This window comes from Toxorhynchites rutilus, chromosome 2 (genome assembly GCF_029784135.1).
Source record: "Toxorhynchites rutilus septentrionalis strain SRP chromosome 2, ASM2978413v1, whole genome shotgun sequence".
NCBI classification, from domain to species: Eukaryota; Metazoa; Arthropoda; class Insecta; order Diptera; family Culicidae; genus Toxorhynchites; species Toxorhynchites rutilus.
In genome coordinates this window covers 298,716,919-298,739,155 of record NC_073745.1, presented here as the reverse complement: position 1 = coordinate 298,739,155, position 22,237 = coordinate 298,716,919, and the positions used below count along the sequence as shown (strand labels likewise).

The following is a 22,237-nucleotide window of genomic DNA, read 5'->3' as shown; positions in this document are numbered from 1 at the left end:
TTTCTAAAAAAAACTACTCAATTTCGATTGCTTATTGTCTACTAATCAAAACAAACTATATAAATTGAATGTACCTGTTGCCTGTGGTACATGTAGTATATGACTAACAAACAAATAAGGCAAGCCGTCATCTGAAAAAAGGTGGGGTGGCCCTGACCCGATTTTAACACGTTCACTCTGGTGCTTATCATCAATGACTCGCACAAGCTCGGCTCAATGGGCAGCGCTCTCTACCGGAGGAACACATTTGATTGAGCTAACAGACGCCTCTGATGAATACCCGTCCGCCGTGAACATGACAAAGCATGTATTTGCGTCTGTGTGTTTATATATATGTGCATGTGCGCGTGCTTGCGTGTGAGCGTTTGTGTTTGCGTGCTGACTGTTGACCATGTTGACCATTGACGACCATTGAGCGTTGATCGTTGATCATCGAGTGTTGTGCGTCGAGCGTTTCCGTTTCCGTTTCCGTCACTTATACCGACTTGACTCTCAGAATAACCCCCAATAACAGCACACTACAATTGTTTCATATTTTTGATTTTGAGTTTGTTTTCTATATAGGGGGGTCACTCTACGAAAAATGTAACGTTTATCAAGAGTTTTCAAATGCATATTACGCAGAATCGTTCATAAGATATATGTTATAATATATACCAGTAGATGGCAAATTTATCCAACATTTTTCTCGCCTGAGACATTAACAGTGGAAATAATAAAACAAGTGAGTAATTTAACAAATAAAAGAGGTATGTTTTGCGTATCATGTATTATGCATTCTTTCTTTCAACTTCGTCCCCATGAATGTTGTATACAACACAAAATTGTGTGCAAAAATTCGTTCTATCAAACAAATTAGCAAACACTTCTCGAATGTAAAAATTTTGAAGTAATCAGTGGCACGATTTCATGCATCACTCAAATTTCATGCAAGATTCCATCAAAGCAACGAGGAAAGTGTCACCCATAAGGTGATCGTTCATTAACACGTTGAGTGCCACGGTTTTAGAGCGACTCTATGGAAATTTTTAAACGTATTAGGGCCATCGTTTCTTATCGTAGTGGAAATTTTTTTTTGTTCGAAAGGGAATGCTTATTAGCTTATATGCTTATTTAGTTACCTTTATTATCATATGTTATACTGTCAGTCAACGTGTTAATTGGGCCGGAAATTCAATACAATTATCGATTTTTTCTCGCCAACTGAACTCAAAAAAATCAAAAGCATTATCTCAAATTGAAGAAGACATCTATTATTGATACATAACTGCTTTGCAGTCCCGTTAACGTACGCCCTGTTATAATTAAGTCCAGTTGAAGATAGTCCAGTTATCGAATGACTTCTGTATATGACGGGGTGACAAACCTCTAAAGCGAGTGTCTTCCGGGCTGCAGCAACATGGCGAAAAATGATATCAATACTAGGAGGGTGGCAGCGATTATCATGCGAGAACTTATTGAGATCGGCATTACATCACATCACAAAAATGAAACGAAATGAAATATTAACAATCTTCATAACTAATATTCATAATTCTCTATGACTCAATTCCTTCTATGATAGATTGAGCAGTAGAACCAATACGACTTGATTGTGATAGTCTGCAAACCGATGCCTTAGAATAAGCCTAATAATAAGAATAAGGCAATAGAAAGAATTTACAATCTATTATCCATTATCTATCCATTAATCCTTTGCGGTCGCATGTCAGCCACCACAGCAAGAAATCATACTGAATACTTTATCCAACCATATGTAATAGATTACACTTTTTCTAAACGAATTTTAATGTCTAGTGAACTTGTTTACGAATCATTACGCAGTTTCTGTGCCCAATACTTAACGGTACTCGGTGTAAATAAAAGATTATTAGCGTGGAAAGATAAGTGGATCTCTTTCCAAGGAAATTAATTCCGACCGCAAAGGGTTAAAAATAAAGCAACTTCATGAGTTAATCTGTGTTTTACCACAAAATATCCCGAAATCTTAAGTATTTTTAACTTTTTTTTGTTTCTTCTCCATTAACTTCATATTCATTGTAAAATATGACAATAACCAATACACATATACTTCATTTATCATTCCACCCTGTTATGTATCACACTGATATTCATTAATTATTTTCAGCAGACAGTTGAACTTCCTGCCAAAAGCTAATTTTCTTTTATTGTTCGTTACAAACCGTTTGACGGTTATGAGTACATATAACAAACGACCCTTTTCAGGGCTACTATTTGGAGTTTCAAAAGAGTTGAACTAACAGATTTCTGAACAATGAAAAGAATTACATTAAAAAAATATAACAGGTTGTGTCCAAGACACGACCACATTGTTGACGTAGAACTACGCTGTTTAATTCAAGTCGCTTGTTTATAACTGCGAATATTATTTAATAACGCCATGAAATTTTTTTTTCTTGTAGAATAATTTGAAGATTATTCATTCTTGTTCCCGCAGAACAATACATGCTCGAGATAAGCGCAGTTATCATCCTTAGTGGAGAATGTTTTGCTACTGGCAAGCGAAACCAAATCACTGACAAAATTCCAGAACATTTATTTTCTTGGTGAGCTGACGATAGCCTAGTTTGATGATTCCCCACACAATTGTGTAGCTCAGAACCTTAATGCAATGACGTCAGTTTGAGGCAATTATTGCAATGCTAGAGACATCAGCGAGTCAGTAGTTTGGTCGCGTCTACAGCTCAATCCGAAACTATGACATGTGAGACTTTGAATTCTTCAGTTCATTCGACTCTAACCTTCAAAAAGGCCCTTGGAAAGCTTTACTTTTTCCTCGTATTACTCCTCACCGTCCAGCTCGCCCAGCAACGATGTTGTTCAGTCGATGTCCTCACGAAGAATGAAAGTTTGCCTCAGCGAGATCCACTGTTTATACTCTAGGCAAATATTTCCCTTCCTTCCTCTACTTTTCCTTTGTTCACGGAGACTTTAAATCTAACGATTTCAACTTCGTTGCTCGTCCATAAGTTGTCCTTCATTGACAGCTCTGTTCGGGAAAGCACACATGGGAAAATGGAAACGCTTATAGTTTTCATGAATTTTAACCATTTACACACCATGGGATTGTAATGTATAGCATATCAGACAAATCTTAGAGAATTTCCGATTCGTTTGGTATGTAAATCGTCAAAATCCGTTCGCGGCAAAAATAGTTATTAACGTTATCTTTATTTCATAAAAACGTGACTTGTTTTCTGATTTGGCACCGTTAATGAAAGACGTAGTTCTACGTCAAAAAAACAACTGTTTTGAACAATCACAGTCCTACATCAAACTTCCGTCGGTGCCCCTATGCTAAGACCCTTCTACTTTTTTTCTTGTTTACCAACGAAAGTAGAAAGCCAGCAGTTAGCCAAACTCAACCATATTTTTAATCAAGATTTCGTTTAGGTTCATATCAAATATGAGCAGAACATGTTAGAGTTTTACTACGTATCATTATTTTGAACTGTATTTCACCAGGAAAACAACTCTATATTCAATCAGTCTCAAAAGAGAAGCTATCAGCCCTCATTGTAATTATAAGCTTTCCAGCAATTAGTCCTGCACACAATAGCATTTATTAAATCAAACACCACGCATTTAAAACCGTGTAGACTGATCAGTTAGTTTATTTTCTCGACATGTATCTTTTTCTCCGATGTTTTGAGAAAAAAATCAAAATTCCGTACATCCGAAAAGTCTACGGACTTGCAGGAACAAAAACCATGCATCTCTGGATAGGACCCCATTTTTTATTTTCATCTCACATTGTTGAGACCAAGAATGGGAGGACTTGGATCACCATGAGGGCTTTTCACAGAGCGAATTGTTGACTTACGAACCAGCACCAACTTTGCCCTTCTTTCGTCAAAGATCGTCTCACTCGTTTCTGTCAATCTTACCCAACCAGATACAAGTTCACAGAACGGAAATCGTGATTCCGCCGTCGCCGTTCCGAATCTTGCTATAATTGATTTTTATTTCGTGTGTTTGTGCTTTTCCTCCCTCTATTCTCATTTCTCAAAATGCAACAGGATGTGCAAGGGAATGTGACCAAAGTCAACCGACACTACGTTCTCTTCTCCCAGCTTGTCTCATCCTGACCTCTCTGGTTACGGTCAAATTGATTTTGATTTCCCAGGCGATTGTGGATACGTTGTGTCCTTGGGATGAATTAAGCAGAGTGCGTTTCAAGCCGGGTTTTTTCCCATTGATGTTTGGCACGTCCCGAGATGCATTAGTTCAGGAATGCTCTGAGGATAGTTTAGCCTATAGTATAATACTTTACGACGCTGTTCGTCGATGTTCGCTCGAAATGAGGTCGAGTTTAGACAGTGCTACCCGCGGAGCTTATGCTGGTGCGATTCCAGTACCTTTTGTCAATGTGAGCCTGATAGAAATATGTAAGGTAACAGCTGAACAATCGCTTTTCATTCTACTTATTTTTATTAACCAAAAAAAACTATACATTGGGGTATATTAGTAGATAGCTTTGCGAAATTTCTAACAATTACAGTTTTCATAATACTTGGGCAGAGAGGGGATGGTGAAAATTCAATTATCATCTACACGCCACAAAACATCATTTGTTTATTTCTTCAGAAGCCCTTCCTTTGCGGGTAATTCGTCCCCTTGCTATAAATAGTAGAATAAGTTGAAATGTAAATACACTATAGATATATGAATAGATATAAGAAATTAGTGTTCATCAACATTGTTACAATTTCCTTATATCCCATCCTTCTCCTAAAAATATGTCACCCTCCTAAACTCGAGTACACCGCGAGTAATCGGTTTTCCACCTTACTAACCATAGATGTAAGAAAATTGTTTATATATATAGTTTTAAAATTATATTTAAGAATTCGGCTCCTTTAAATTTAAGTAACTGAGCCTGTAAAAATAAACGAATTAATAAAAAAAAATCAGAAGAAATGGCGCCATAAAAAACTACCGATTGGGAGTTAAAGGTATAAGGAAAGGGGCAAATGCATCTTTCTCCTTTCTTTGATCAGAAGCAGAGTAGAGTCAAGAATTTGTCATTAGAAAAAATGCAGAGATGCCATCCTTCTCCCTTTTCTTCTATCATGTTCGTCCCTGTAAAAACATAGTTCGACAGTGCTAATTCTTGAATATTTCGTATAACGTTCGAATGTTATTTATATCTTCAGAAATCGAAAACCAGCAATTAAAAAATTCCGGAGAATATAAAATCTGATGTTATCAAATTGGGTAAAATTCCAACGACACAAAGGAATCTGAAGGCTGCAGTTGAGCGGCCACCATGAAACTGTCTGCTTCCACAGTCCCTACCTAAGGGGATCTGAAAAAACAAGCTTCGTAGTATTATTTTACATGCTCACTTGCGTGACACTGCTTCAGAATGGTTTGTGTTACACTGCAATAACAAAATTGGTCAATACAGACGATGTTAGTTGTTTTTTATTCAGCTTGGAACCTTCTTGTTTGTAATTGGTATAACCCGCATATCTAATACAACAATTTGATCGAATCTTATCTCCTGATCGCAACACCCTCCACCGGAAGTGAATTGTCACACTTATCTGATCCGCCGATCGAGTTCGCTTCCCATCGACAGAAAACACGAAACATCGTAATAACACCCTCGAAAAAAAAAACACTCTCAACGGACAGATTAGTGGATAATCGTCTGTACAATTTTAACCACGCAAGACCGTCGAAACTATCGATGTTCTGGGCGCGAAGGCGATGCAAGTCGTGGGATTTCGTAAACTGCGGTCGTATTTTGTTTTCTGTGGCTGGTGTTCGCCCAAAAATCTCAGGAAGGAATAGAGGTTAACGCAATTACAATCATTATTATTTTCTCTTACGTGATGGAACTCGACGCGCATAAGTCTTTTAGTTGCTGCTGCTCCCTTGGATTTGTTTGTAATTTGGGGAGAGTAGTCGCTGCAGTGAGCCAAGTGAGCGATGGCCAAAAAGGATGGTGCTTTAATGCAATTTCATGGTCTCTCCTGCGTGGGGACTCACATCTTTCGATTTCAAGCATCGTCGTCGTTGGAGCATTCAGGTGTAAAGGCTCAATCCGCTAGTGGCATTGGATGAGATGTTACTGAAAGATTTAAATCGGCAATTACTTTTTAATTTTTTTTTTTTTTTGGAGATTGTCATGAATGTGTCGTTCATACATTAATCCAGTGAAAGTCATTCCGGTGGGTAACAATCTACAAGAATTCGCTCTGACAGTGATTCAATGTGGTGTTACTCGGGTATATCTGCGGCATTTTGAATGCGATGTTCAACGTTACAATTATGCGTATTTACGCCCTTACATGGGTAAAAAAATGTATAAAATTGTTAAATATCACAAAGAATCAAAACCCAAAAAATCTCAACAGTTCAACATATTAAATTCAAAACTTGTCTATTAGTAGGTCACTTGTTTTTGAGAGAATGTTTTCCATGTTTATTCAAAATGAGTGTTTGTTTAACAGAGTAACTGGCTGATTCTAATATTCTCGCACATTCATGCATGTTCCCGATTTCTTTTGACTCCATTTGAATTTCATTTTCAATTGAATGGAATGAAACATTTCTCGAATTCAATTGAATTCAATGCAAGTCATCACATATTATGCAGGGAATCACATATTATGTCAATTCATTGATTTGTGATAAATTTCGATATTCGTTTTGTTCTCCAGTCTGAAAATAAACAATGGTGGAAACTTTTCAATAAACGAACATGCGGTGTGGATTTTTTTGCGAACGCGAGTTACATTGATAAAGAAACCAATTCGATTGTAAGCGCCAACAACAAGAAAAGTACAATAGGCCCTGTGACGCGAATATTGGATTTTTTTATAAGTTGCATTAGGGTCACCCTTAAAAAAAATAGTTTTTTGCTCTAACTTTCATATTTCAAATTTTACATGAAAACTGTATGCATAAAACTTTTAGAGCTTTCTAAGACAAACTTTTTGCGAAGCAAAATTTGTCAATATCTAACTCTACTCAAAGTTAGCTGCCATACAAATGAAACACAAATTTCTGCAAAATTAATCAAGCATATGAAACCAAATTAGGCATGTGGAGGTTTTAGGGCGCAATAAATGTTTCTATGGTGGTTAGACACTCCACCCCTCTCTATGAGGGGGGCTGCCACACAAATGAAACACAACTTTCTGCATTACTCGAGAATTAATCAAGCAAATGGAACCAAATTTGGCATGTGGCGGTTTTAGGGTGCAATAAATGATTCTATGGTGGTTAGATACTCCTCCCTCCTATCTTAGGTGGGCTGCTATAAAAATGAAACACAAATTTCTGCACAACCCGAGAATTAATCAAGCAAATGAAACCAAATTTGGTATGTGGAGGTTTTAGGATGCAATAAATGATTTTATGGTGATGAGACACTCCACCTCCCTCTCTAAGGGGGAACTACCATACAAATGAAAGACAAATTTCTGCATAATTCGAAAACTACTCAAGCAAATGGAGCCAAATTTGTCATGCGAATGTTTTTGGGGACACGAAACGTTTCCATGGTGAATAGACACTCCTCCCCTCTCTCTGAGGGGGAGAGGGAGTTTACTACCATACGAATGAAGCATACATTTCTGCATAATTCAAGAACTAATCAAGAAAATGAAACCAAATTAGGCATGTGGAGGTTTTAGGGTGCAATAAATGTTTCTATGATGGTTAGACACTCCTCCCATTCTCTAAGGATGTGCTGTCATACAAATGAAACTCAAATTTCTGCATTACTCGAGAATTAATCAAGCGAATGGAACCAAATTTGGCATGTGAAGGTTTTAGGGTGCAATAAATGATTCTATGGTGGTTAGATACTCCTCCCTCCTCTCTTAGGTGGGCTGCTATAAAAATGAAACACAAATTTCTGCATAACTCGAGAAATAATCAAGCAAATGGAGCCAAATTTGGCATGTGAAGGTTTTACGGGTCACGAAACGTTTCTATGGTGAATACACTCCTCCCCCTTCTCTGAGGGGGGCTGCCATACAAACGAAACACAAACTTCTGCATAACTCGAGAACAAATCAAGCACAATTTGGGATGTGAGGGTTTTTGGGTAACAGAAATGTTTCTATGATTGTATGACACCCCTCCAAACATGACACTTGAAAATTTTCGGAAAACTCTGAAGGAAAAAGGGAAAATTCTTAAAATTGAACTCCCATATGTTCTACAATTACATAGTGACAAGTGCTGTTAGTCCATTTCATGGCGACCCTATTTCAAGATATAGTACAAAACATTGTTCAACAAAGATGTCTTAAGGGGGTATTCTAGTGTAGAGACACGAAATTCGGGAGTTTTTCGAGCTTCGTAAAAACAAAACAAATAATATTTTTACTATCCATTGTATCATTATTTGTTCATCTATCTTTCAACAACAAAACAAAAATTGAATGGGGAAAAATATACATAACTAGAATAGTTAAGAGCTGATGAAGTGAGATGGTTAAAAATAAAGTTGTGCCATGGCGTATACGATTCCAGCCCTTCTGGTTATCTGAAACAAAAAACGAACAGATTTTGAATCAGTAAAAATGCCGCTATCGCATGAACCTCGGACAAGCCAATTTTCCCGGTTTTTTAAAAATAGTGAAATTGAAAAAATATCACTTTTTGAAGGTTCATTCGATAGAGAGATGCCTGCAGATTGTATCCATACAAATTCGACCCGAATCGGTTCAGTAGAACTTGAGATATCGTGTACGCCAGTTTGAAAAAAACTAGTTTCGAGAAAAACGCATTTGAAGTTCATTGTTATGGCCGTAGCAGGTTAGCAGGTTGTAGATAGATACAGGGCGAGATTATAAAAGTTTTCATTTGCAGTATCTTTTATACAGTCTCGCTCCAGCCAGCTAGAAAACAATAGCCTTTCTTGAGGCTAAGTGAGACCCTCTCCAAATTGTTGCGCGTTCGCATAATAAATGAGCAATCGTAAGTTTAATCCCAATACACTGGAATCGCTTTTTACGCGGGAGATACGTGCCGCGTAAAAAAACAACGTATAATAAAACCGCGTATATTCCAAATTCCGCATAAAAACAGGGTAAATTACAAAACTCGCTTAAAAATAAACCGCGAAAATTTCAAAATCCGTGTAAAAATCTAACAAACAGTGAAGTATTAGTTTAGAAAGCAACCTATATTCCAACATTTGATTAACTGATTGTTTTGCATGCTACAATCATGATATCTGTTTCTCCTCTTATTTGTCAGGTACTAATCAGTGATACAATACAATCTTATTTCGTGAAAAGTCACATCAATTAACACACTAACACTGGAGTCTCTTTTTACGCGGTTGATACGTGCTGCGTAGAAAAACCGCGAAAATTTTTAAATTCACGTAAATTCCAAAATCTGCGGAAAATAAACTGCGTAAATTTTTTAAACCACGTAAAAAAAACCGCGTGAAAAACGATTTCTGTGTACCCTCAACTGACATTCTAGTGAATGACATATGGAAATCTGGAAATTTGGAACATAGAAGTGAATGAACAGGAACGTTTGAAGCCGCTATAAATTTCAAAATCGGCTGTTTTTTCGCCATGCAAGATCTGGCGAAAAAACAGCCGATTTTGAAATGATCTTCTTGGATTTTTTTTAACATTTTTCAGGTGGCAGCTGTCCAAAATTACAATTTTCATTACCAATTACCAATTTCATTATCAATGACCAATTTCAAATCCGACTTTTTTATAAGAGCGTATTTGACTAAATTTCGAACCACCCGTTAACTTTGAAAAATTATATCTCAAAAACGACACAAATAGCATTTCAGATTTTAAAATTTAATTTTTTGGACCACCCTGAAATGGATATGGGCACCCTAACGAAAAAATAAATGTCTGTCTGTCTGATTCTTATGGATTCGGAAACTAATGAACCGATCGACGTAAAAATTTGTATGTAGGTGTTTTTGAGGCCGGGGAAGGTTTTTACAATCTCTAAGGAGGGGGAGGGGGGGGGGGCGGTTTCTGACATACAAATGAAACACAAATTTCTTTATATCTCGAGAATTAATCAAGCAAACGAACCCAAATTCGGCATGTGGAGGTTTTAGGGAGCAATAAATGTTTTTATGGTGGTTTGACACTCCTTCTTTCCCCTCTCTAAAGATGAGGAGAGGGTGCTGAACAACTTGAGAAGCAATCAAACAAATGGAATCAAACTTAGCGTATAGAGGTCCTAGGGATCGATAAACGTTTCTATGATAGTTCGACACTCCTCTCCCCTCTCTACAAATAAAACACAAATTTCTGCATAACTCGAGAACTAATCAAGCAAATGGAATCAAACTTGGCATATAGAGGTTTAAGGGATCGATAAACGTTTCTATGGTGGTTTGACACTCTTCCCCTCTCTCTAAGGGGAGGCTGCCATACAAATGAAACACAAATGTCGGCACAACTCGAGAACTCATAAAGCAAATGGAGCCAAATTTGGGATGTGAGGGTTTTTGGGTACGAAAAATGTTTCTATGACGGTATGACCCCTCCCTTCTCTGGAATAGAGAGGGGATTCCATAAAAATAATACACATATTCCAACCAAACATGACAATTGAAAATTTTCTGAAAACTCTGAAGAAAAATGGGAAAATTCGAAACATTTAATTCGCATGTGTTCCACAATTATATATTGACAAGCGTTGTTAGGCCATTTGATGTTTGCAGTAACGAAATTGATATTCGTTCCAAAGTGGAATTGGATTTAAATGTGATAAAACACACTCCTATATCGTCCTCTATCTATATAGATAAAAATGGTTCGACGAATGTGTTGATAAAAGCAAAACTCGAGAAAGGAATTGTCCGATTTAGGGCTGTCTTCATTCTATCATATTTTCAGTATCAAAAAGGTATTGCATGTAACGGAGAAACATATTATTTGCAAGTGGATGAAAAATCTTGCACGAGAATTGTGTTCGAAAATAATCTGATATTATAATGTCGAGTTTTGGTAGAAGAACTGAAATTATATAGTAAAAAATAATTTTAAAGGTTAGATTAGAAGATCAATTAATGAACAGCTCTGCGATTGGACCCATGAACGTGCGCTTAGTAAGAAAACGTGATAACGAAAAATGAATTTTGGGCGAGACGAAGTTTGCCGGGTCAGCTAATGGGAAAATAAAAATATACATGGGTTGTTTTCGGATGTTTTACAAAATGTGAATACTTTCTAGTGAAATCCCTGACTATTCTCTATTTATACAATAAGTATCTTTGGGAGCTGAAACCGACACTGTTATTGTTCAAACGCTCTTGATGCGGGCTGAACGGAAAACGCACCAAGAAAAATTCGGGGCTCAACGTGTTAACCAACCGCAATGTTTTTTAAGTTGTTAGTACTTTGTATGAATAGCATAAAGATAATTTTTTAAAGAACTGTGGCTATAGTTGTCAAAAGTAGATGTCGATAGTATCACTTCATGCTGGGGAAGGGGTTTCTTGCCCAAAATAGTTCAAAGGGAAACACCAGAGAGCAAACTGAAGAACCACGGATACTTTTAGAGAGTAAAACAAGAACGCGTCTTTACTGAATGATATAATTGTGGGATGAATATAAATGTGACAGAGTATTGAATACAGTGTAGCCAAATTATGAATTATTATTCTCTCTTCAGTCAAGGTATCATCATTAAGGTGCTCATCCATTCCCAACAAGTTCTAATTTTTGCAGGCAAATTTTTAGCCGAGTGTATCCTCTAAAACCCTGTGAACGTTTCCTATTGATACGTTCACCAGTTTTTTTTTCTAGCCGATCGATCAAAGTTGGGGGTTAATTAGGGGAGCACTTCATTGCAAAATGTACCAGAAATACGAAATGCTATGCCTACCCTCGGATTGAACGTTTCGCAACTTTCATTTTATACAAACATCAATTTCAGCATGTTCAGATCTTTCGTGAGCTTAGCGATCAGCTGTCCCGCTGTTTGACCACAAAATGATTAGAGTAGATCCTCCGTTTGTGGTTTGCACAGCAATTTTCTATCGGTCACAACTGGGGGACTTTGAGCGGCAAACTTGGCAAACTTCGGTACAACGTCTATCTTCAGCCGCTCTCTCTGAGTGATTGCCTATTGCTCAGACACGGCTAGCCTGTACTAACCTCCGCATAAAAATGGCCATTCTAGCCATGTCACAGTTTGGCTGATTGCTCCGACTTCCCGGCCCAAGACGCGAGACGATGAGGCTCTCGGAATTATATTTTGTGGTTTTTTTTATCACTTACCGAAATTAGTACCTTTTATAATGCAGTGCTCTAGAGAGCTGAGATTGTGTCTATATTCGATTTTAATTTAGTCTTTTTTGTGTTTTTATGATGATAAAAAAAACAAGAAAAAACAATTGAAGAAAAAAAATATGTCCTTTGTTTTGGTTTTCTTTCGCATTGAAAATTTGTTTTAATAACGAATTCCTAGCGACCATTCTGCATTGAATATCCATATTTCTCTGGGAGTGCTCGTGCGGTACAATTACACTAGGCAATTCTTGACTCAGGCAGCGCAACTTTCTTTCGATGCAACGCAAACTGCTTCACTTCCGGAGCCTGCAACATTGAAATCGTTCTATTCGGATCATAATCCTAAATCCTATTTCCAAAAGAAAAAAAAAATGCGAATAGTTGCGGTTGTTTTCTATTCTTTGATTGGTTGCACCTCTTCCAACCAATATATCGTAGAGTTTGAAAATATGTGAAATCGTTGACTGCAGGAAAAGCTCGGTAATGGCAACTGTATGAAATGGTGGGTTCAAGTTGCTAAAACAAAATTCGTTCTTTTCCATCTCATTTGTTCTAATGCGTATGGAAATCTATTTAATCATTTATGTAATAATTCCAACATGATAACTGGTATTATGCCCAAAATATTACTCCTTCAAAATCGCTATTCGAGTACATTCGAGAAAACCAACGACAAATGCATATCTGCTTTTCTAATGGTTAAAACGGTACGGCAGTAGAACTGCACAGTCTAGCAAAAAAAAATTTCGTAATCGTAAAATCACAGCTGAATCAAATAACTATAATCAAATGACGCATGAAATAACATCTAAAGAAACTTATTTGGCAATAGAATCATTCGCCTGCAGAAAATCTTCGAGAAACAAGTGTCTATCGAACATAGTTTTTCTGAAGACTTCTGAAATGATTTAGCACAATTGAATGTTGTTTTGAATGAAGCTAATCAAGATACTATTAAGAGAAATGTGTCGAATGCATTCCAATTGAGAAACAACCAATGGATTTCGGCATACTTCTTTACTGAATTTTGACAGCGAGATACAAATTCAGATAATGAAGCGAAAATTAGAACAAATAAAGGGTGTGTCACATCAAATTGCATCACGAAAAAAACGATGTAGAAATTCGCCCAGTAGACCGATCCTTTCGAAAATTTTAGACAGTAAAATAAAAACTATTAAACAACTTTTGGCATTTTCTATTTATTCATACTTCGAGCCCAAGCCCGTATGCTCGCACCTTCCTCTTTACCCCGTCCATAAGGTTCTGTACAACGTCAGGTTGTAGTTTTTTTTGAACAGAAATCATTTTCTCTTGAGGTCCGCCTCCGATTTGACAACTTTTGGGTTCTTCCGGAGGGCCTGCTTCATAATCGCCCAATATTTCTCTATTGGGCGAAGCTCCGGCGCGTTGGGCGGGTTCATTTCTTTTGGCACGAAGGGGACCCCGTTGGCTTCGTACCACTCCAACACGTCCTTTGAATAGTGGCACGAAGCGAGATCCGGCCAGAAGATGGTCGGTCCCTCGTGCTGCTTCAATAGTGGTAGTAAGCGCTTCTGTAGGCACTCCTTAAGGTAAACCTGACCGTTTACCGTGCCGGTCATCACGAAGGGGGCGCTCCGCTTTCCGCAAGAGCAGATCGCTTGCCACACCATGTACTTTTTGGCAAACTTGGATAGTTTCTGCTTGCGAATCTCCTCCGGAACGCTGAATTTGTCCTCTGCGGAGAAGAACAACAGGCCCGGCAGCTGACAAAAGTCCGCTTTGACGTAGGTTTGGTCGTCCATTACCAGGCAATGCGGCTTCGTCAGCATTTCGGTGTACAGCTTCCGGGGTCGCGTCTTCCCCACCATGTTTTGCCTTTCGTCGCGGTTAGGAGCCTTCTGAACCTTGTATGTACACAGGCCCTCCCGCTGCTTGGTCCGCTGGACGAATGAACTTGACAAATTCAGCTTATTGGCGACATCCCGAACCGAACTTCTCGGATCACGTCTAAACTGCTTAACTACGCGCTTGTGATCTTTTTCACTGACGGAGCATCCATTTTTGCCGTTCTTCACCTTCCGGTCGATGGTTAGGTTCTCGAAGTATCGTTTTAGTAGTCTGCTGACCGTGGATTGGACGATTCCCAGCATCTTACCGATGTCCCGATGTGACAACTCCGGATTCTCGAAATGAGTGCACAGGATTAATTCACGACGCTCTTTTTCGTTCGACGACATTTTTCCAAATTTACGAAAAATTAACAGTGAAGCATGGCCAACGTGATCTATACACTCTTATCTGAATATAAGCGAAAGCTGAAGATATAATTCCTAAAAATTAAATTTCTACAGTGTTTTTTTCGTGATGCAATTTGATGTGACACACCCTTTAAAACAATAAACTAAAATGCTCCAATTAAAAAAAATATTTTCGATGCGGTCAATTCTATAAAACGTGGAATTGTCAAGTTCAATTTCAAATATAGGAAGACTTATCGCTTGTGATTTCCACTATGCCATTGATCTAATTGATAGCAGTTTCCTGTAGGCTGTTGTAACCCGACACGCCTTCTAGGCGTGTGAGTCCTTCCTAACCGGGGCTCTGCGCAGTCAAGCAGTTGGCTTAAGCGCCACTCCCGTAAGGGAGGCAAACCGCCGTGTTTTTGGTTGCCCGGCCAATGAGAATCGAACTCCCAGGGCGGGTTTTTCTTTCTTCCCCCAAAACCCGGTTTGTTTCTCAATTTGAGCTGCGCTGTAAAGTGAACCCGAACACCGCTTGTCCAGAGGACAAGATTAAAGCCCGAGAGTGCGTGGGCCGATCCCCAGACCACAAATTTCAGCAAATTTTCCTCACTGGACCAATTAGCGAAAATATTGTCCACAACGAAGCTCGCTTCGGAGCGTAGGAGTTCAACTAACTGCAACAAAAAGGAGTCTCTTTGCAGACTCAAGACCTTTACAACAACAAAAAAATCAGTTGCCGGTACTTAGGCCACACCGCTAGCCAGTAAATAACTCAGACTATAAAATATTCAACTCAACATTTATTACAGGAAAACAGCGTGACGACAAAAAACTAATTCAACTCATTTATAACATAACAGAAAATTTTTATCTAACTCCAGACTCGAACATCAAATCATTGGATTTGCAGAAATAGCAATTAGCTCACTACACTAAAGGCACATTCTAAAAGATTTGATAATGGCGGTTGACTTTCTAGTCATACTGCTATGGCTTCTTCATTCACCTTTCAATGGCTATTGTGTGTGTACTTTTGTGTGGTGTTGCTTCTGTTCTTGCGCTCTATAGCGCACCTCTCATTATTAGCGTGTTGAGTATTATTTCCCTACATGCGCATGTTAAAAGGAAAATAAAAATGGGTACTCACTACCATGGATTTACGTGGTACAGCGGCGAAGAGCGATGAACTTCCGCTGATGACGAGCCGCCGGGAGCGCGAGAATTTTGCTGGGGCCCTCGTGTTGACGGAGAGGGCCAATTCCAACGTAGCCGTGGGGTCAGAAGTGGTGCCACCTAGAAACAACACATAAAAAAGCGCACACACAAGCCATTTACCATAAAGCCACATTTTGCAAAAAAAAGCCAATGCTTACCTCCAATTGAATTTGAACTTTTACGCACTGGAGGAGTAAATTTTAAATTTAAAATTGAGCTAACTGCGCTCACTAAAAAACAAAAGAAAAAGAACAAACAAAGGAAAAAAAAACACAAATGAACTACACTAACTATGGCGTGAAAAGTACCAACTACCTTTTGAACTACTCGCGATTTCACAAACGGAACTACACACTGCTGCCTCTTCCACGGGCCAAGTTGAAATGGAAGAATATTTCTTCGAAGTCCTCAGATCAGCGCAATGATCAAAAGGACCGGAACTACGCAATTATTAACGATACTAATAATACGTAGTCTTACCCTCAACCCCCTTGCCTACATCTGTCCACTTTTCAAACATTTTCGGGCGATTATCTTTAATCTCCCGAGCGCAGCTTAAATCGAGTCGCTCGCCGGATTCCGAATTCAAATACCAAGAAAACCCGCCAAAAACTCTCCCGCTTAAGGAAACGTGAATTTCTTAGAAAAAACTCACACGAGTGTCTAAGACATTTTCTGAGACGTGTCTTGGCTAAATTGAGCCGTCGAATTACATCTGGCACTCAATTATAGCTAGCAGTGAAATCGGAAAGGGGAAAAGCATTCGCTTTGCAGTTCATCCGAAACATACACATATGAAAAGACACTCAGATTCTACACACGGGAGTTGTGTTGAAACTGACGTTCATACTCATAGAAACGAGGGGCTCAACAATACTAAAATCAGTGCAGCGCTACACTGTGGTGCAAAATATGTACCATGTGTCTCTTGAAAAAAAAAACATGAATGTTGTAATAACATGTACTTGTTAACGGAAAACTCACTTGTAACATCCCAATCTTTCGTTCGGTAAAACAAAGTGAACCGCTCTCCGGTGCTGAGCATGCTTAACTCAGCTGTATTAAAGATAACGTCGCAAATCATGCGTAATATTCGGGAACGAGGGTACTCAGAAAAGGTGGACTGAATCTGGTTCTTCTATTACACAAGTGCAGGTATAGAGATTTGGATAGCACTTGAGTTCAGTTTATGCCTAAATGACGTAGCTTAGAAGTTGAAAACAATGATCCTCTACTTCCAATGGAAACTTGATCGCTCACCGTTTATGTGAGTTTCATTTAGAATACATAGTTGAGCGGAGAAGTTCGTTAATATGGAAAAATATTCGAAATAACCATTTCATGGATAAATATGGAGTACTCTAAATGGGCGAACACTTTAAACATTCATAAAACTGCAGAACAGATTTCATTTATTTTTGAAAACAGATCTGCATGTGCTTTTAAAAAACTTTTGTTTAACGTGTCCACGTGGACATTATCTGAACTCCTACCCTCCTCACCGTGGACTGGACAAACATTGGACATTTTCGTACCTCCTACCCCCCCTATAATTGTCCACATGGTATGTGGACAGCCCCTTATTAGATAAAATTATGATTTGTTATATCGTTCACGGGGCACATTCGGACACTGTTTAATACCTCATAAAATTTGTGTCTGATTGTTGTTTACTAACAAACATCAATTTAGTCTGATTCTCAGACTCGAAGATGAGTTAGAAAGATTAATTGGACTAGTTTCGAATAGAACGTTTTCATGATTCTAGCTCACAGGTGATCACACTGGGTCCATTGTCTTTGCTAATTTCCCAACTAACGGTCGCATAATGGGAAAACTGTTTCTCAATGTTCTGGAACATTTGAAAAGGGTAGCAAAAAGCAACGTAAACAAATCAATTTCAAAAAATCAAAAAGTCATTGCCCTTTGGAAACAATTAAATAGAGCCGAGAAAATTGCACAATTCATGTATCTTTACCACCTTATGTCACAAATCGCTTACAACTGCTGGTTGTTTCAGTTATGAGCCCTTTCAAGCAAAAGCTCTCAGTTTCCCAGAACGATTGGTTACTCACCCGTCATGGGAAAAACTATTTCTATACACGACCTTTCAGGTATAGTTGCATCGGCCTATAATGCTTCTTTCAATTTGAGTAATACCCTAGCTGGATTCAAAGTGACAGGTTGCTATCCATTCTCAATAAAGGTTTTTTCGGACAAGGATTTTGAATGCTCAAATGATTTTACCTACTGGAGCGGAGGTAGCAACTGACTCATCGGGTAATACAACAATGCTGCAAAACATTGCGTCTACAGCACAGATATATTTTACTTTGGCAACTTTGTCCCCAGAAAATGTTGAACGTTTTCCATAAACTTCACCGCTGAAAACCACCACTCCAAAACGGAATAAAGCAAAATCACGAATTTTCAATGACTCTCATAGCAACCAGTTTCCTTTCAGACAAATACTGATAAACAGAAAAATGTAGAATGTGCTGGAAATAAGAGGAAAATGGAAGTAATTGTCGACAAACATAATTTTTTTTTTCGTGGTCCGAAAGTGCCCCAGGACTGTACGAAACTGCCCCACACATGGGGCACTTTCGGACAAAAAGACAATATTCAAAATTTCCAATAAACCATTCGTAATCACATCAACGCACACTTCTAACTTGCTCATATGTTACATTGATGTCCAAATGACAACCAGGATGAATTCAGGATTTTTTTTAAAGTTTATAAAAAATATTAAAAATCAAGAAAAAAAAGTCACAGGAGGGTTGTGTCCAAGACACAACCGCATAGTTAACGTAGGATTCCGTTAGGCTATCTGCTGCATGCTGACTTTGGATATGTTTGAAGAATTACATTGTTAAACTCTTCGATAATGATCTGGTTATTAGGTTTTGTTTGTTCACTCCACCAGTGTCCATAACCGAGTGATAATGATAGAAGGATGGTGTTTAGTCATTAGATGGTGCGTATCACGTACCAAAGCCGCCCTCTGTGGTCCTGGACGAGGTGGCTCCTGTGTTATGTGTGTTATGTGTCATCAATGTAAAATAAGATAATTATCATTATCGAACACAAGTTTTCTCACCAGAAATAAATGTTACTTTAGTATACAGAAAATATATTTGAAATGGAAAAGGTAATTTTATTTATAATTTTTTATATTCAGAGTGTTCATTCGACCCATTTCCTTTTCGCTTTAAACCCTACGGAAAACGATGCTTCAATGCGAATTTCAATTGGGCTAACAGCACCCAATATGATATGTAGAGCATAGGTAAAATGAACTTTCCTTGGGAGAAAAAAAAACATTCATATTTCATGTCATTTTAACACAATAGCTACCATGTACAATTTTACACTTACAGTTGTGCTAAAAGTTTTACAATACATGATCATTGAAACATCATACTTCAATCAACCCATCGAAAGATTCTTATTGGAACGAAAAAACACTCGTTCATCGCTCCCAACTTATTCGCCAGCACGTATGTAATCAGCAATGCCCACGCTAGTTACAATGAGCACTATCCATTTGTGCGCGTCGTTAGTTAAACTATCGACCACAAGGGTACTTACATGCTGATTTCCCCTAGACACCTTGGATTTGAAATCTCTGTTAGGGAATCCACCTACTTTCATGTATCTGCAATGCCAATTTCCCCCAGGCAGCTTGGTTTTGATGTCTCTGTTAGAGAACACATGGAACGATGGAACAAAAGCTCCCCCTACTTTCATGTGTTTGTAATGCCGATTTCCCCCAAGCAGCTTGGTTCTGATGTCTCTGTTAGGGACCCGCCGCATGTGTCTTCAGTTTCGACCAATCAGAAATGGGTATTTCAGTTAGGATAAGGGTTGAGATTTTTCATTTGTTTGATAGTTAGTTTCATGACGTATATTATTTTATTCAATGTAAAAAATTGTTATGGAGTGCCGAAATTTATTGACGCAAAAATCTCATCAATCCATCATTAAATCCATCTGAGCAATAAGCATTTGAAATTGGACAATTTTCACGGTGCGCTCGATTTTCGATTTTCAATTTGTACCCCAATATGTTCCCGAAAGACGTAATCCTACGTGTCCGAATGTGCTCCCCTCTCCCCTACATACATCAATTCTAGAGATGGTTCAATTCATCTAACAGATCTACACAATGGCACAAAACCTTAATCTTTCGCACATCCCTACACCGTACAAATGCTCCCTCTCGTAAAACGTGACCATTTGGCGGACTACAGACCACTCTATGCCTCAATCTGGAACTGATCCGTTCAGCACGACTCACCCAAATTGTTTCCCACTACTAATATCGGACACAAGTGATGGAAGAATTGCAACGGAGGAACCGATGAGTGACGGTAACGATTCCTCACCGCGTGGAGAATACCAGCAAACGGAAGGCGGCCCCCTTTTCTTCTCGCAGGAATGTTAAATGCATACCCGTGTGGTATACATTCACGCGCGTTCACACACAGAACAACAAAAACAAAATTGAAACAGCATAAACGAAATAATAACCTCCTCGGTGGAAAACATAATTTATTCGCCGGAAAGTCACGCGGAGGGATGCGAACCGAGACGACGATCGCGCTCCGTCCAGAAGTTTTCCCACAGTGCACAACATCCCACCATCCCGCGCGTTTATACAGCGTGCAAGGAACATTCGGCCAGGGAGGGGCTCCGAACTGAGTGAGTTCTCCCGTTGGAAGCGCAAAAGCGCGTGGTCACAACCTGTGCGCTCGTGGAAGCGTTGCATACTGCGCATGTTTGTGCCGAGGGTGGATGGAAAAGGGAAACATACCTTACCTTCCAGGAAAACATAATCGCAAACTCTCGTCGGAGGAGCATCAACGGAATCAGTGCACCATCGGAGTATTATCGTTCGGATCGTACGGAGCGAGGCTCCTGCGAACTTTGTGCCAGTTCAGTAGCCCCGGTAACCCGCTCGGGAGGCTCGATTCACGCGTTCGTTCCGCACATGTTGCGTCAAATTCAGATTTTTTCATTTACCGCTTCGGTTTATTCGATTCACCCGTTTGGAGCTGTTTCTATTTTTCGGGGAAAGATATTCCAATGTCCGTCGGGTTGATGTGTGATGCTTCAGTGCCGTGCCGTAGCAATCGGAAGTGAGGAAAGTGAAAATGACTTGAATGTGGAAATCGTCAGGACGGACGAAAGCGTTTGTGTTTGTTGGCATCACCAAATCACCACTTCCACCTAAATCCCGTCGATTTGTGTAATTCGATTTAATTTAGGGTGCGTATCTGAACGACCTTTGTGTCGCACAATAACCCACGGAGGAGCGTTTGTGGGTGTCGCGGGGCAGGGGAGGATACCAAAGCTGCCGCCGTAAATTGTAAGTATCGGAAAAAAAGTGTGAACGGAACACGGAGACCCCAGCAATACGCACCCCATCAAGTGCGATGACTCAACTGTTATTTAAATGTTTAGTCAGCTCCACTTGTAAACTTTGACCAGATTCCGTTACGAACGTGCCTCTCGGTTCCAGAAGTGAATGAGGCTCTATCGAAGGGGTGTTTGTGTATTCATATGTTCCATTCCACTTGTAGTTTTGAAGTGTGGGTTGGGTCGTTTGTTGTTTTTTGTGTGAGGTCGGGATCGGGTGTTTCGGTTTGAAAAACCCAGAGTAGGAAACTTTGGGACCGTTTACATTCAACGGAATGGAACAGTAATCAGTGAAGCTACTTAACTTCATCAAATGTCAACACCTATCAAGAATCGACGAAACATTATTTGAAAGGGTTCAACAGCGTTTTACGTGACACGAATGTGTTCCTCTCATTGATGCTGACGCCTTGTTGAGTGAGGTTCGACCTTAATCCGGTAAAAGTTAGCAAAGTTAGCGACGAACGGAAAGCGCTTCCATCGTTTCCGAATCATACCTCAGACTCTCAGATGAACCGAGAATAGAGTATTATTGTCTAAATCTTCGGCACAAATACTGACACCAAGCTTCTTGCGAAAAGCGTGAAAGGAAATGGACGAAAAACATTCTTGCAATAACACCGGGTGCGATGCGGTGCGGTGTGGTGATAAGCGGTGCTGCGCTCCCCCTTTTACGGAGTGCTAGGAAAAGTGTGTGTTGTAAAAATACACCGCATGCCATAGGATTGTGTATTACGCAATAAAAAATCGCAGGAAATGGGCTGCCTTCAATTTTTGTTTATACTAATGGCGTGATGTAATACAAATAATGAGAGTTACTTACTCGGTTTTGCGCAAGCGAATGAAGTTATGTTTTTGACGTAGAACTACGTCTTTCAGGAAGGGTGCCAAATCAGAAAACAGGTCACGTTTTTATGAAATAAAGTTAACGTTAATAACTATTTTTGCCGCGAACAGACTTTGGCGATTTACATACCAAACGAATCAGAAATTCCCTAAGATTTGTTTGATATGCTATACATTACAATCCATAGTCTGTATATGGTTTATTTTTGATAAAAATTGGAAGCATTCTCATTTCCCCATACATTT

General features: G+C 39.0%; 1 protein-coding gene across 6 annotated transcripts in view; it reads left to right on the top strand.

Annotated features, from left to right (window-relative positions):
- Positions 1–22,237, top strand: part of LOC129765348 (protein prickle-like) — a 174,977-nt gene that overhangs the window by 21,378 nt on the left and 131,362 nt on the right. Inside the window, exon 1 of one of the 6 annotated variants that reach the window (XM_055765553.1) lies at positions 20,551–20,995. The exons of 4 other annotated variants lie outside the window; for them this stretch is intronic. The gene's annotated coding sequence lies outside the window, so the exon portion shown is untranslated. Of the gene's footprint in view, positions 1–20,550; positions 21,096–22,237 lie in introns of those variants that run through there. One more of the 6 variants, XM_055765547.1, reaches the window with a different exon arrangement.